Here is a 13,689-nt window from a genome sequence, read left to right as displayed (position 1 = left end):
GGTGGTTTGGTACTGCTTGGCCACCGGGTTGGAGCCATTTGAGGGGGAAGTCTTCTGGGACGCGGAACGAAATATCGAAAACAGGGAACACAGTGCTCTTATTTTCATGTCCCTGGAGAGTGAAAACATGTGGTACACGTTGACAACTATCCAGCCCACGATCAGCACACCAACCACAGTCCGCTCCTGGAGCTCCATCGCAACCTGTTCCAGCACAGGCCTGTCCTCAGAGCGGAGTAGTCTGACCTCTGAAGGGACCAGCATAGGGACCACGATTAGCGGGCCCAGATGCAACTCACCAGCCACAAACTCCGACACCAGCAGTGAATACAGGCAGCCAGGGAGGATGTCCCTAGAGCCAAAAAATCAGGTTCTCAAACCTCTTGATAAATTAAAAAATGTATTCAAAAAGAACAATAAAATACAACCCCCAAAAAATGCAAATAAATGAGAGCCATAAGAGAGCCACGTGTCCGTGCCTTAATTTTATTTTGTTTTTTAACTTTAAAGGAACTTAAATGTTTGTTTTGAAAGAGAAGAGACAGTGCGAGTGGGGGAGGGACAGAGAGAGAACCCCAAGTCTACTCTGTGCTATCAGCTCGGAGCCCAACGCAGGGCTCCAGCTCACAAAACAGATGGTGACCTGAGCAAGACCAAGAGTGGGATGCTTGAGCCACTGAGGCCCACCCAGGAGCCCCGTCCCTGCTTTTTAAGTGCAGGGAACGATGCTGAGCTCCAGGAAGCCTGGAGACATGGCACAGGAGATTGGCCAGGACGACGGGTGGGACCAGATCCAGAACAGCTTCACAGGCTAGAGGAGTGTCGGTGGGATAGTGACCTGCTGGATTTGGAGTTGTAGGAAGCACAAGGTGGAGGTGAAGTTTTGGAGTGATGGGGGGTTCGTGGGTCTGGAGCCGATGGCCAAGGAAGAATTCGTGAAGAAGTCTTTGGTGCAAAAAGGTGATTTTATTAAATCACGGGGACAGGTCCCATGGGCAGGGAGAGCTGCACTGGCGTCGTGACGGGTAGCTCATTATATACCCTCAGGTTGGGAGGGGGTTAGGGAGAGAGCCAGAATTCCTTGGAGACTTACTCTAGGACTCAAGGTTCCAGGACCTTGAGGGGCTAGCTGTTGCCAGGAAAATGCCATTTCTTGCTGTTTAATGAAACCTCAGCCATGAGACCCATTAGATGGATCTGGGCAGGCCATAAGCGTGGAGGATGATTGCCAGCATACATGTTGTGGGGGTTGAGATGAAGTAGATTTGTCATTATTTGTCATAATGGCGTGTGGGCAGCAGGGGCCCCGGGGGGTGGGTCACAATGGGGTGTGGGCAGCGGGGGCCCCGGGGATGGGTCACAATGGCGTGTGGGCAGCGGGGGCCCCGGGGGTGGGTCACAATGGCGTGTGGGCAAAGGGAGCCCCGGGTCCCCTTCCAGGGACTGCCCAACTGGTGGGGAAGGAATGAGCTGGGTGGAAACACTCTGGATATCACCCTCTCTTTCCTGTGCACCCACTGGGGACCAGACCTCAGCCAGTGGATGTCCCAGCTCTCCCTACCCCACCCTCCCCCCTGCTGTCCCCCTCCTCCCTTCTGCCCTGGGTCCAGACTCACCTGCTGTCACTGGCCACAGGTGCAGGGTCCATCATGGCCCCCTTCCCTTCATGTCTCACTTTGGCCACCTCCAGAAGCTGACTTGGATGACCACGCATAGCAGGCTCTTTTTGCCCAGATGTTGGGTCAACAGTAATCCACTTATCTCACTGGAAAGTCTTAAGACACCACATAAAACCAAATCATGGCTCTGTGCCCTCTGTATACATGACAGAGAACCCCAATATAACAGACTGGTGAGGAAGGAGGTGGGGTGAGATCAGAGGGTCCCTAGTAATGGCCCCCGAGTTGTAACTACTGAGGGGCTTGTCACCTCTGCGTGCCCCAGGAGATTCACTCCTCTCTCCCCTTCGTCCCCAACCAGAAACACTCCAGATTTGTGCCAGCAGACTGGTTGTCTGTACTGTGTTTTAAAGGACAAGGAGTGCGTAATTCACTCGTTTATTCACTCAATAAACACGTTTACATGATGGTATATATGGTGGAGGTTCCATGGGGCACAGGACCCAGTTCCTGCCCTTCAGAGCTGAGGCCACTGGGAATAGGTAAGGGAGTGTGGAGTGCAGTTCCAGAGTCAGGTTCAGATCGCAGCTCTACCACTGACTCGCCATGTGACCTTGGGGAAGTCACTTAACCTCTCGGGGCCTCAGTCTTCCCACCTATAAAATGCATACACTAGTGATGCCTGCCTGGAGGACAGCTGTGAAATTGAAATAAGGTCATTTAGAGAAGCTCTGGGAACACTGCCCAGGGCAAAGTGCGGCAAGTATTTACTGCTCATTTAGCGGCCATTACTGAGCACCTACTATGTGCCAGGCACCAGGGATGCAGCAGTGATGGAGACACTGATGGGGTGCTAGGCCCCAGAGGGGTAGACAGGTGAGCAGTGCGGAATACCCAGGAGACCCCAGGTGTGGGAAAGCAGAGGCTCCTGGGGATCACACTCCCTCCACCTTTTCCTGCCCTGAACCTACAGCTGCTGGCCCCTCCTGCTCACCTGCCAGCCAGACCCCATTGTCCTGTGGCATCTGGGGAGCGCTTTGCCAATTGCCTGCCTCAAAGGTGCACTTGTCCTAGCTCTTGCCAGCTGGGGGACCTCAGGACACTGCCTTGGCCTCTCATCACCTGCTTTCTTTCTGTGAGGGAGGACCCAGCCCCTTCCACGGTGGTTCAGCAAGGAGCAGGGGACAGAGTGGATGGCATCCAGCCAGCAGGGTCAGCTCCTGCGGTGACCGGAAAGCAGCTGGTCAGCTTTAAACACACCTGCAGCTCCCCTGTGGCTCGCGGAGCCTCGTGGTCTGTGGTCTGCAGAGGCGGCCCAGGGCAGGTGATGTATCTGTGCCCCAGGTGTGGTGGAGGGGGGTTAATTAAAAAGGTGGCTGGGAGGTGAATTTCTGGAAACACAAATTGGAAACCAGTGGAAGCTATTGATCTGCCTAATGGGAAGCCGATGGTTTCTGAGCGTGCAGACAGCTCCGGCACAGGCAGGTGGCAGGAATCGATGTGGCCCCTTCCCCGAGCTGATCGGCCCCAGGTGCACTGGGAACATGGGTCGGGGAAGGGCCGAGGAGGTGCCCACAGCCTCCAGGTGGGGCCCTGGGGTACTGATTCTGGCTCAGAGCTGGGGAGCCTGCTGCGTTTCTGCTTGGGGTCCTCATCAGAGGAACTCCTATCCTGCCTCAGTTTCCTCATCTGGAAACTCCCGACCCCTGGTATTATTGTCAGGTTAAGTGGGTTGTGAAAAATACCGTCCTCAGTGCTGGATACACGGTAGTAAACACCCTGGCGCACGTCTCAGCCTTCCTGGAGCTCACACTCTAGTGGGTGTGACACACAATGAGCAGATACAGTTTCAGGGAGAACTGCCTGTGCAAAGGCCTTGAGGGGGGAGGACCCGGTGGCCTGCAGTTGGCAACAGTAGCCTGTAATGTGAATAGACATCACCGTGGCAATCCACAAATATCCCCCAAATTTCAGATCCCCACACCCCCAGGGGACTGCGGCACCATTGCGGAGAACCAGTGATGTGGATCTGCTCGTTTCCTTTTCACGGAGTCCCTGCGGCATACACGTAATTTTATGCCCGTTACACAGATAAACAAAGTAGAGCTCAGAGACGCTTGGCCAGGGCTGAAGGCCACACAGCTAGGAAACCGAGCCTCCAGTGCAGTGCTTTGCCACAGCTCATGGAGCGGGCGTGGCTGTATTCCTTTGGTGTCCCCGCACTATCACAGCAGGGCTGGGCCCAGGGCCTGGCTCACCAGCCCCGGCCCATCTTGGGCTGCGCTGCTCTAGAATGTAGGCAGGTGACTGTTCACACTGCCCCTGGTGAGTGGATGCCATTGAGGCGTGGGCAGACTTTATCAAGCTCCGGCTGGTGCCTGGGCTCCTGTCTCACCGCACCCCCTCCTTCCCTCCCTAGACCAGAGTCATTGTGAAAGCACTTACTCATGAAATGCTCTCTCATGATTTGGGTGGGGAAGATGGCCAGTGTTAGTCTGCTTATTGATCGCTGGACTTTATAAGGGTTTATCTCTGAAACAATAAAACTGAAAGATGGCCTCTAAATTTATATCTCCAGCCTATATCTCCACCGCCTCCCCCCCCCCCCCCCCCCGCCAATTCCAGGCTTTTTAGCACCAGTGGCCCTTCAGGCATCACACTGTCCATCCACCCAAGGGCCTCCTGGGTCTCCGTTTCCTTTCTACTGTCTCAGTAGGGGGAACTTTTATAAGCACAAACCACATCATGTTGCTGGTTTGGAACACCCGATGCTTTGCACTTTGCCCAAAATCTAGATTCCCCATCACACCTGCCCCGCCTCCCCCTCTACCTCCCCTGAAGGGGCACTCCCCTTCAGACACTCCGTTCCCCTTGCAGCTCATCAAGTACACAGGGTGTTCTCTGGCCTCAGGGACTTTGCACTGGCCACTCCCTGTCTGAACCACTAGTATCCCAGGTCTTTGCATGACTGGTGCCTTGTCACTATCCAGGTCTCAGCTCACAGGTCACCTCCTTGGGAAATACTCCCGGACCATCCCCAGACACCTTCATGGTGCGTAGTGCCCTCTCCAAGATTTGAGTGTGCACCTGTGCACAAGCTTCCCGTCTATCCCTACCCCCATGGTAGCAGGAACTGTCTTTCCTACTTACCGCCCAATCCCCAGGGCCTAGGCCAGGGTTCGGTAAACATTTGTACAATTAATCAATGAACAGAGTGTGAGGCTTTGCAAAAATTCAGCCAGAGACACAACCTGACTTGGCCCGGAATTCTGGGCTTTGCTGGATTTACCCGCACTTGGCATTGTGCTGGGTCTGCCCGCCACCCCCTCCACCAGTCCCAAACCACTGACCTGAGGATAGGTAACTCTGTGGTGTCCTCAGCCCCTGGCTCTGTCCCAGCTCGGAGGGCGGGCCTCAAGGGGATGTCCTGGAGGCCGGTCTGCACTGAAGGTCCAAGCCCTCTGTGTGTGTTGAGGGGAAATGCCTCACCCTGGGCTGCCAACCCCAGCAGAGGAAACCACCCCAACACCCAAGGGGTTAGGACTTGAGGATGAAGTTTCACCAGGCAGTTGAGGAGAGAGGGAAGAGTGTCCTGGGCAGAGGGAACAGTGTGTGCGAAGGCCTAGATGTAGGAAGAGCCTGGTATAAAGACAGAAGAGGAAAGAGCCAGCCAAACCTCATTTTGGAAGGAGGACTATGGTCTTCATCTGTCTCATTTGATCTCCCCCACCACTCTATGCTAAGGAGGAGTCAGTGGAGCTTCACTCAAGGTCATGGGGAAGTCTTCCCACATGGACCCTTGTACCAGCCTCCTCCCTGCCCTCCCTGTTCCTGCCCTTGCCACCCTGCTATCTGTTCTCAGCACAAAGCCAGAGGGGCCCTCCCAAAGCTCCCACCTTAGAGTAAAGGCCAAGGCCATCCAAAGCCTGCACCAGCCAGTCCTCTGACCACCCCTCCTCCACTGTCCCCATCACTCCCTCTGCACCAGCACAGCGGACTCCTCGCTGATCCTGGAACACACCAGGCACACTCCTACCTCACTCAGGGCCTTTGCACGTGCTGAGCCCTCTGCCCAGAACCACCTCCTTCATTGCTGGTTCTGCTTTTATAGGGAGATAAGGTGAATTGGGCATGAACAGGGAGCACTTTGAGGTTGAGAGGTCTTTCCTGGTATCTAAAGCTGCCCCAAGGGAGACCTTTTGGGGAACACTGATGGCTATTTTCCTAAAACTTAGGGCCAAGAAGCCCTCCCAGAGCTGGAGCCCCAGGGTGATCTGGGAGAAGTCCCATTTACCTTGGCCTGCTTCATTCCTGTAAATACTGACTTTGGCTTCCCAAAAGATCGAGCTCTGCCAGTGATGTGACTTAAGCGGGGCCTCTAAGGGCTACGGATGCCTGGGCCAGCACTCAGGCACAGAATGGCCACTACCCATAAGCCCCACCTGGTGCCGCCTCCGCTCTTTCTGAACAGAGGACGGTAGTGACCTCCGTGACCACCTGAGGGACCTGAGCCTGAAAAGCATTTGTCTCACTGGCTCTGAGAAGATGCAAGTCTTAGTGGTATTAAAACGTCAGATTCTCATGAAATGCCATCCAGCACACCTGAAGTGGCATCCCCTCCCACCCCACCGAGTACTTATCAGCACCCCCAGGCCGGAGTCTGACACGCCCACGTGCCCAACTCTGGCATCAACTTCCCCAGGTGGCAGACACAGGCAGCCTAGTCCAGCTGCACCCATTCCTGGACCTGAAACTCCACTCAGGTCTCTGCTCAAGTGTCGACTCCTAACCCCTCTCCCCATCTTATCCCAGTTCCTTCTCCTTCAGGGCACTGTTGGCTACCTGACATGTGACATAGTCATTGTGCAACAGCTTCGTCGGTAGGTAATTTACATACTAGAAAACTCACCCGCTTAAAGCATGCAAGGCAACGGTTTTAGTATATTCAGAGTTGTGCAACCATCACCACTGTCTAATTTTGTGATGTTTGCATCACCCATAAACCTATACCCATTAATAGTCATTCCCCGTTATTACCCCCATCTTCCAAGCCCCTGGCAACCACTTACCCATTTCCTGTCTCTGTGGACTCGCCTGTCCTGAATATTCCTATAAACGGGACCATGCGCTCTGTGGTCTTTTGTGACCGACTTCGTTCATGGAGCAAAGTGTTATTTCTAATCATCCATTTCCCCCTACCTCAGGGCCTTTGCACTGCTGCTCCCTTTGCCGTGAATGTTCTTTCTCAGATACCTCTGCGGCTCCTTCTTTCACTCCCCTCCTCAGCAAGGGTTTCCCCAACCCCTATTTAAATGGGTAATTCTCGCCCTCTTCCTGGCCCTTCCAACCTTACCAGCTTTGCTTTCCTTCAGAGATCTTAGCTTCCCCCCACTCCCCGACATCGCTGCACTTCCCTATGATTCTGTTATCAGCCTCCCCAAAAGTCAGGGACCTTGTCTCGCTCACTGCTCAGTGCCCCCAAAAATGGCTGCATGTAATAGCTGCTCTGTGTTGGTTGAATGAAGAAATTCCGGGATCTTCTGGGATCCTTTTAACCTTATTCAGAGCCAGCCTAGGGTCTGGTGAGGCCATGAGCCACCTGGGGGCTGGCATGCATCAGGAGCGCTATCACCCTGGGATGCTCAGTTTCTGCCTCTAGATGCTGCCACAGTGCTCAGGGTTCCAGGGGCCGAGCTCAGCAAGGGCCTTAAGTGTCCGAGGCCTTCGGTGCCCACGAAGGGCAGCTGGGCATCTCCCACAGTGCCATGGAGCTGGCCATGAGGACAAGGTCTGCAAGCAGGGCTCAGTCCTCAGCCTTCCCCGGTGACAAATGGCTGATAATTAATGTTTGTCCCGCACGTTATTGATCAATTTAAAGTCGAGTGCGCAGCCAGAAGCAATTCTGAGGGAAAAAAATGTTCAGCCCCACATCCTCCTCATTCTTACTCATCAATCACCAATTTTGCAGGCAGCTTATTAAAATGTAGAGAAAAGCGTGGCTGGAGAAATAAAAATCCCTTAAAGGCCCAGAGATGGTTTATCAGCGTTTTGCAGATGCGGAGGCAAAGGGTGGGGAGAGGGGTGTCAGGAATGGCAGAGCTGAGGGGCCAGGCCCCATTTCACAGAGGGAGGGGCTGAGGCCAGATCCTCAAAGGTGAAGGGCAATGGTGTGATATCCAGAAGGGTTCATGCCAGCCCAGGATCATGGCCAGAGGATTGAGCCCCCAGCCCAGGAGGGGTGTGGAAGGGGGGGAGGGGGGCGGAGCTTGCATAACATGCAAGCAGACAGAAGGAAGATCCCATGTGGAGGACTTAGTGACCGAGGACAGCGGATCTAGATCCAAATGCAGGGCAGGGGAAGACCATTGCTTTGGAGTTAGGTAGATCTGGATTCAAACCCCAGCTCTTCTCCCGACCAGTGGTATTAGCGGGTAAGTCACTTTCTGTCTTGGAGCCTCAACTTCCTCCTGAGCCAGGAGAAAACCAGACCACTCTCAAAGGTTTGCAAGCATGGAAGGAGACCACGTATACGAAGGTCTGGGAGACTTTAGGCAGAGAATAGATGCTCAGTAAATGAGAACTATCTCTGAAGGCCCAGAACTGGTCACAGACCACAGCTGGTGTTTCTTCCGTGTCTCCGGAGGGCATGAGGATGTATTTTGAGTCTAGAGCCAAGCAGGTTTGCCCTCTGCTAGGACAGTCTTTCCAAGTACCAGAAGTCTGCTATGCTTTTGCTTGTCCTGTTTCTTTTCTGGGAGTGTGCTTTCTTGTCTCCTTCCCCTAGGGAACTCTTACGCATCCTTCAAAACCTAGCTCATACGGCACCTCCTCTGTGCTGCCTTCCCAGTACTGTCAGTTGCTTGACTTCTGTGTTCCAAACATACTGGATTCTTGCGAGATTGTGAATCCCTTGTGGGAAGGGCCTTGCTTTGTGCTGCCTCAGGCGGTGACATAATACCTTTAATTGGATGAATAACTAAAGGGATGAGCAAATAAATGAATGGCCATTTACCCCTTCCCTGATGTCACTTAGAGGCCTGTCCCCCGCCATCCTTTGCCTCCATGACTGTGAACTTCTCAAGAGCCAGAGCCTGGTCTAAGGGTTTTGCCTTTGTCTGTCTCCCACTGGCCAGGTCCGTTCTTGATACATACTAGCTACTCAAAAGATGTCAGAATGACCGAGAGGGAAAAGAGGAGATGGGAAAGCTGAGCCCATGTTTAGTAAGCACCTACTAAGAGTCAAGGGTGGTGCTGAGCATTTTTACCTGTATGATCCTTTTTTTAGCGTCATACCAAGCTCATGGTGCAGATGTGGGTACTGGGGCAGAAGGACCCAGATATGTGCAGGAGCCAGAATTTAAACCACAGAGTCTGAATGACCCTTGAGAGCTGTTGCCATTTCATGATGATGCCTTCCAAAGGCGTTCATGCATGCATGAGTGACTTAATGAGTACACAGATAAATGAATGAATTACAGAGTTCTCAGGAGAAGCCTGCTGCCTCCTTCCTCTCTCACGCCAGTCCCTCTGCCTCCTGCCCAGGCCTTTTTCCGGTACAGCTGGGTCAGCGCTTTTATTTGGGGCTGTAGAATGAGACCTGGCCCGCCCCATGCCTTTGCAGGACTCCTACCTCCCTGCAGATTTTCCTGTGCGCCGCCCCCCTCCTACACCCCACCTTTCCTTGCTCTGCAGCTGCTGGCCCTTCCTGCTCCCCTGCCAATCAGACCCCCATTGTCCTGCCACATCTGGACTGCTCTGCAAATTGCCAGCCCCGAAAGGCTCACTCAGCATTCTCTGCAAGAAGACGTCCAGGCTTCATTCACAAACACGCGTTCCTAAAAGGCTGGTGATTGTGTCCTCAGCATCCCCATTAGGGCCTACCTGGAGACTTGGAGTGGCAGAAAAAGCCCCAGATGGCTGGGGAGGGAGGGGTGATGGAGCAGGAATGGAGCTTGGCCTCTGGGAAGTGCAGGGCATTCATTACAATATCCTTTGCTCCATCAGCTGGCCGCCAAAGCCTGTGTTCCTGCCTCTTGAGAGGTAGTGTCTCCCTAATAGGGCTGCAAGGATGTCGGCGGGAAGGCTGTTAACACCCCGAGGGCTGGACCTGCCCCGGGGTTCTGGTTCAAGAAGCCTGGGGTGGACATTTGATGCTTTGGTTAGGGGAACCATGAAGAGGCTTCAGGAAGGGCGAGACCCTGCCCAGCTGGGCTCGCCTCTGGGGAAGGCAGTGACCATCTGGACCGGGTCACACACAGCCCAGGGGAACCAAGGGACAGGGATGGTGGCAGTCTCTGGCTCATTTGCCTGTGCAGTAAGCCTAGAGCAAGGTGAGGAAGAGGGAGGGTGCTCAGAGAGCAAGATCTGACTGGTGCCAGCTCACTGATGACCATGGTCACTACCATGGTGAAACAGCAGCAGTGGCCCCTCTGAACCCCTACCGTGCGCCAAGTACAGAACACCTACCTCGCTTAGGTTCTGATTTGACATCAGTGAAGTCTTTGTTTGTGAATAATCTGAATGTGCCCCTCTGCTTTCTGGGGAGGTAATGATTGAACTGAACTCCCACCCTCCCTGAATTTCCAGTAGAAGCCCAGAGAGGGCATGCACTCTACCCCAGGTCACACAGCTTAGCAGGTGCAGGACTCACTGAGAGAAGGTCCTCGTGAACATGTGGTTGCTGGAATCAGTTGGCCTGGGTTTGGCTCCTGGGCCCCTCTGCTCAGCCGTGTGGTGAGAGACAGACCCCGAGCTTCACTGTCCTCAGTTTCTACTTCTGTACTATGGGCCTGAGGAGAAGACAGAGGCTGCTGTGACCACTCACGCTCAACCCCCCATCAGTGGACGTGGCTGCTTCTCTGCCACCACCTCCTTATGGCAAACCTGAGAGATGAGGAGCCTGAGGGTCAGGGTGAGGCGGTCCCCAGGGTCACACAGTGCAGTCCCCTCCTGAGACATCGCTTCTCCTTTGGAAGCTGCTTTTAGAGGCTCGTGGCCTCCTGGGAGACCGTGTGCAGGCTGTGCTCACCCTGAACCTGGTATCAGAGCCGGGGTGAGGATCTTCCTGAGCACAGGCAGGGCAGGGCCAGGCCTATAAGCTCCTCACAGGGCTGTAGGAGGCAGGACTCAAAATGCCTTGGATTAAAATACATAAGAAAAACGGACAGTGGAAATTGATAAATGCGAAATTAGTGTCCTCATGGTAGGATATGGCAGCTGACCAGGCACAGCGCGGCCCACCTCCCTGGGCTCTCAGAGCAGACTGCCGAGGGACACCGTGTGACTTAGGACCTGGGTGGGTCACTGAGAAGTGACAGTATCTGAGTGGGACCTTCAAGTCTGACTTAGTGCATGGGTGAGGCCACTGAGGGGTGACTTTGGACCTGGGTGGGGCTAAAACAATCCCACGCACGGAGATGTTGCCAAAAGGATCCAATCTAGAAACAAGATGCTAGGGACTGGTGTGGGTGTGGAGGTGGTGAGTGGTTTCATGGGCAGGCCTGGGAGGGAGCCAGGTCTGTTGGGCCTCTCTGGACCTCCTTGAGTCCCAGAGGTTTGGGGTTTTGCCAGCAACTCTTTCCAGGACTGTGTGGCAGCCACATTCTGCCCTCTGCTAGGACATCGTAGTATTACACCCCATGACATTGGGCTTGGGGCAACACCAGGGCTTCCCTGAGAACTTCATGGGGACATCCCTGGGATCCAGAGTCCTCAGGGCTGGCAGAGCCTCCCAAGGCCTTCTTCTGCCCCTGATAGACCCTTGCTTTTTTAGTCACGGAGACGGGGAACTCACTCCTTTTTGCAGTCAGCTTCAACCCTGCACAGCGCGGATCAGCTTGGCCCAGAAGGCGTTGCATTTGGCTCCCTCCTGGTGTCATCTCTGCTCTCTGGGTTTCAGGACTGCCTGTAGAGCCTGGGGGTGCTGAGCTTCCCTCCACCAGGCTGCCCTGCTCCAGACCGGGCTGTCTGGTTCCTCCAGGCCCTGCCCACCCTAGCCCTACACAAGCTGCCTTATGCCTGCTCATCTTCCATGGGGAGCTCCAGACCAAAGAGACTTGGCAGGAGCTCCAAACAGCTGAGCACCCCCCCCTCCCCTGGAGGGTGAGGCTTTCTCAGGAAAATCCCTGCAGATCTCCCAGACTTGCCTGTGTCTTTGTTTCTATGCCAGAGATGCTCAGTGTCCCTGGATCCAAAGGGAGGCTGACAATGGGCCAGGAGTTGAGGAATGGCTGGATATGGACAAAGGGGTGAATGGCTGGCTCAGAGAGGCCAGCCAGGGTGAGGCCGCCGCACAGGCGGGAGCTGGGACTTCTCTGGAGCATCATGGGCAGGTCCCACAGGGGGCTCTCAGGACCTTCCACGCCCAAGTTCCTGCTCCTGCAGGAGCCGCAAAGGAGGGTATTCTCAGGGAGGCCAAGGAGAAAGGAGAGGAGAGGGGTAAGTTGGCAGGCTTGGTGGTGAAGGAAGAGGACCGATCACTTGAGTAAAAAGCCCAGCGACTTTATCCGTCATCATGTAAGCAGACTCGTTCATTTGCTCGTTCCTCAAATATTTTTTGAGTACAAGCACACCTAACCTTATTGCGCTTTGCAGATACTGCATTTTTTTTTTTTTTTTTTTTTTTTTTTTTTTTTTTTTACCAATCGAAGGTTCGTGGTGACCCTGCTTTAAGCAAGTCGGTCGGCACCCTTTCTTCTGCAGCATTTGCTCGCTTCACGTCCCTGTGTCACATCTTGGTAATTCTCGCAGTATTTCAAATTTTTTTGTTGTTAATCTATTTGTTCTCGCGATACGTGATCAGAGATTGTTGAATGTTGCTGCTGTAACTGATTTGAGGTGCCGTGAACCGCGTCCATAAAAGATGGGGAATTTAATCGAAAGATGTGCGTGTTCTGACGGTTCCAGCGACTAGCCCCTCCCCTTCCCCCCTTCCTCTCCTCGGGCCTCCCTGTTCCCCAATACACAATAATATTGAAATCAGGCCAGTGAAGAGGCCTACAGTGGCCTCTATGCGTTCGAGTGAAATGAGGACTCCCACGGCTCTTACTTTACGTGAAAAGGTAGAAGTGATTCCGCTTAGTGAGGCAAGCGTGTCAAAAACTGAGAAAGGCCCCAAGCCAGGCCTTGTTCAGCAAATAGCCAAGGAACATGGCTGTGATGCGAATGCGAAGGAAAAGTTCTGGAAGGAAATTCAAAGTGCTCCGCCAGTGAACACAAAAACGGTAAGAAAGTCACGCAGCCTGAACGCAAATATGGAGAAGGTTTTAGTGGTCTGGATAAGAGATCAAACCAGCCACAACATTCTCTTAAGCCAAAGCCTAATCCAGAGCAAGGCCCTGACTCTCTTCAATTCTGTGAAGGCTGAGAGAGGTGAGAAAGCCACATAAGAAATGTCTGAAGCTACCGGAGATTGGTTCATGAGGTTTAAGGAGAGAAGCTGTCTCCCCAACATACGAGTACAAGGTGAAGCAGCAAGTGCTGATGTAGAACCCACAGCGAGTTATCCAGAAGGTCAGGCTGAGATCACGAATGAAGGTGGAGTCACTAACCAGATTTCCAGTGTAGATGAAACAGCCTTCTGGTGGAAGAAGATGCCGTCTAGGATTTTCATAACGAGAGAAGAAAAGTCAATGCCTGGCTTCAAAGCTTCAAAGGACAGGCTGCCTCTCTTGTTAAGGGCTAATGCAGCTGGTGACTTTAAGTCGAAGCCAGTGCTCACTTACCATGCAGAAAATCCCAGGGCCCTTTCTCTCTCTGCCCCTCCCGTGTTCATGCTCTGTCTCTCTCTGTCTCAAAAATAAATAAACGTTAAAAAAAATTAAAACAAACAAAAACATCCAAGTTAAAAAAAATCAGCTTAAAGTGAGCCATTACGTGGATACTGGTGCAAAGGGCACAGTGTTCACGGTGGCAGAGGGTTGAGATTGGCTCATGGACTCCTTCCCGGAGAGGTGGGTGTTATCACCCCACTTTACAGATGAGGAACTGGAGACTGAGGGAGGTAAAGGGCTTGTCTCCGGGCCTCCCGCGTGCACTTGAGGCTCTTTCTGCACCAAGAGACTTTTCTCCC

This window comes from Panthera pardus, unplaced genomic scaffold (assembly GCF_024362965.1).
Source record: "Panthera pardus isolate Hobbes unplaced genomic scaffold, ASM2436296v1 HiC_scaffold_21, whole genome shotgun sequence".
Classification (NCBI taxonomy): domain Eukaryota; kingdom Metazoa; phylum Chordata; class Mammalia; order Carnivora; family Felidae; genus Panthera; species Panthera pardus.
This window is presented reverse-complemented; position numbering follows the sequence as displayed.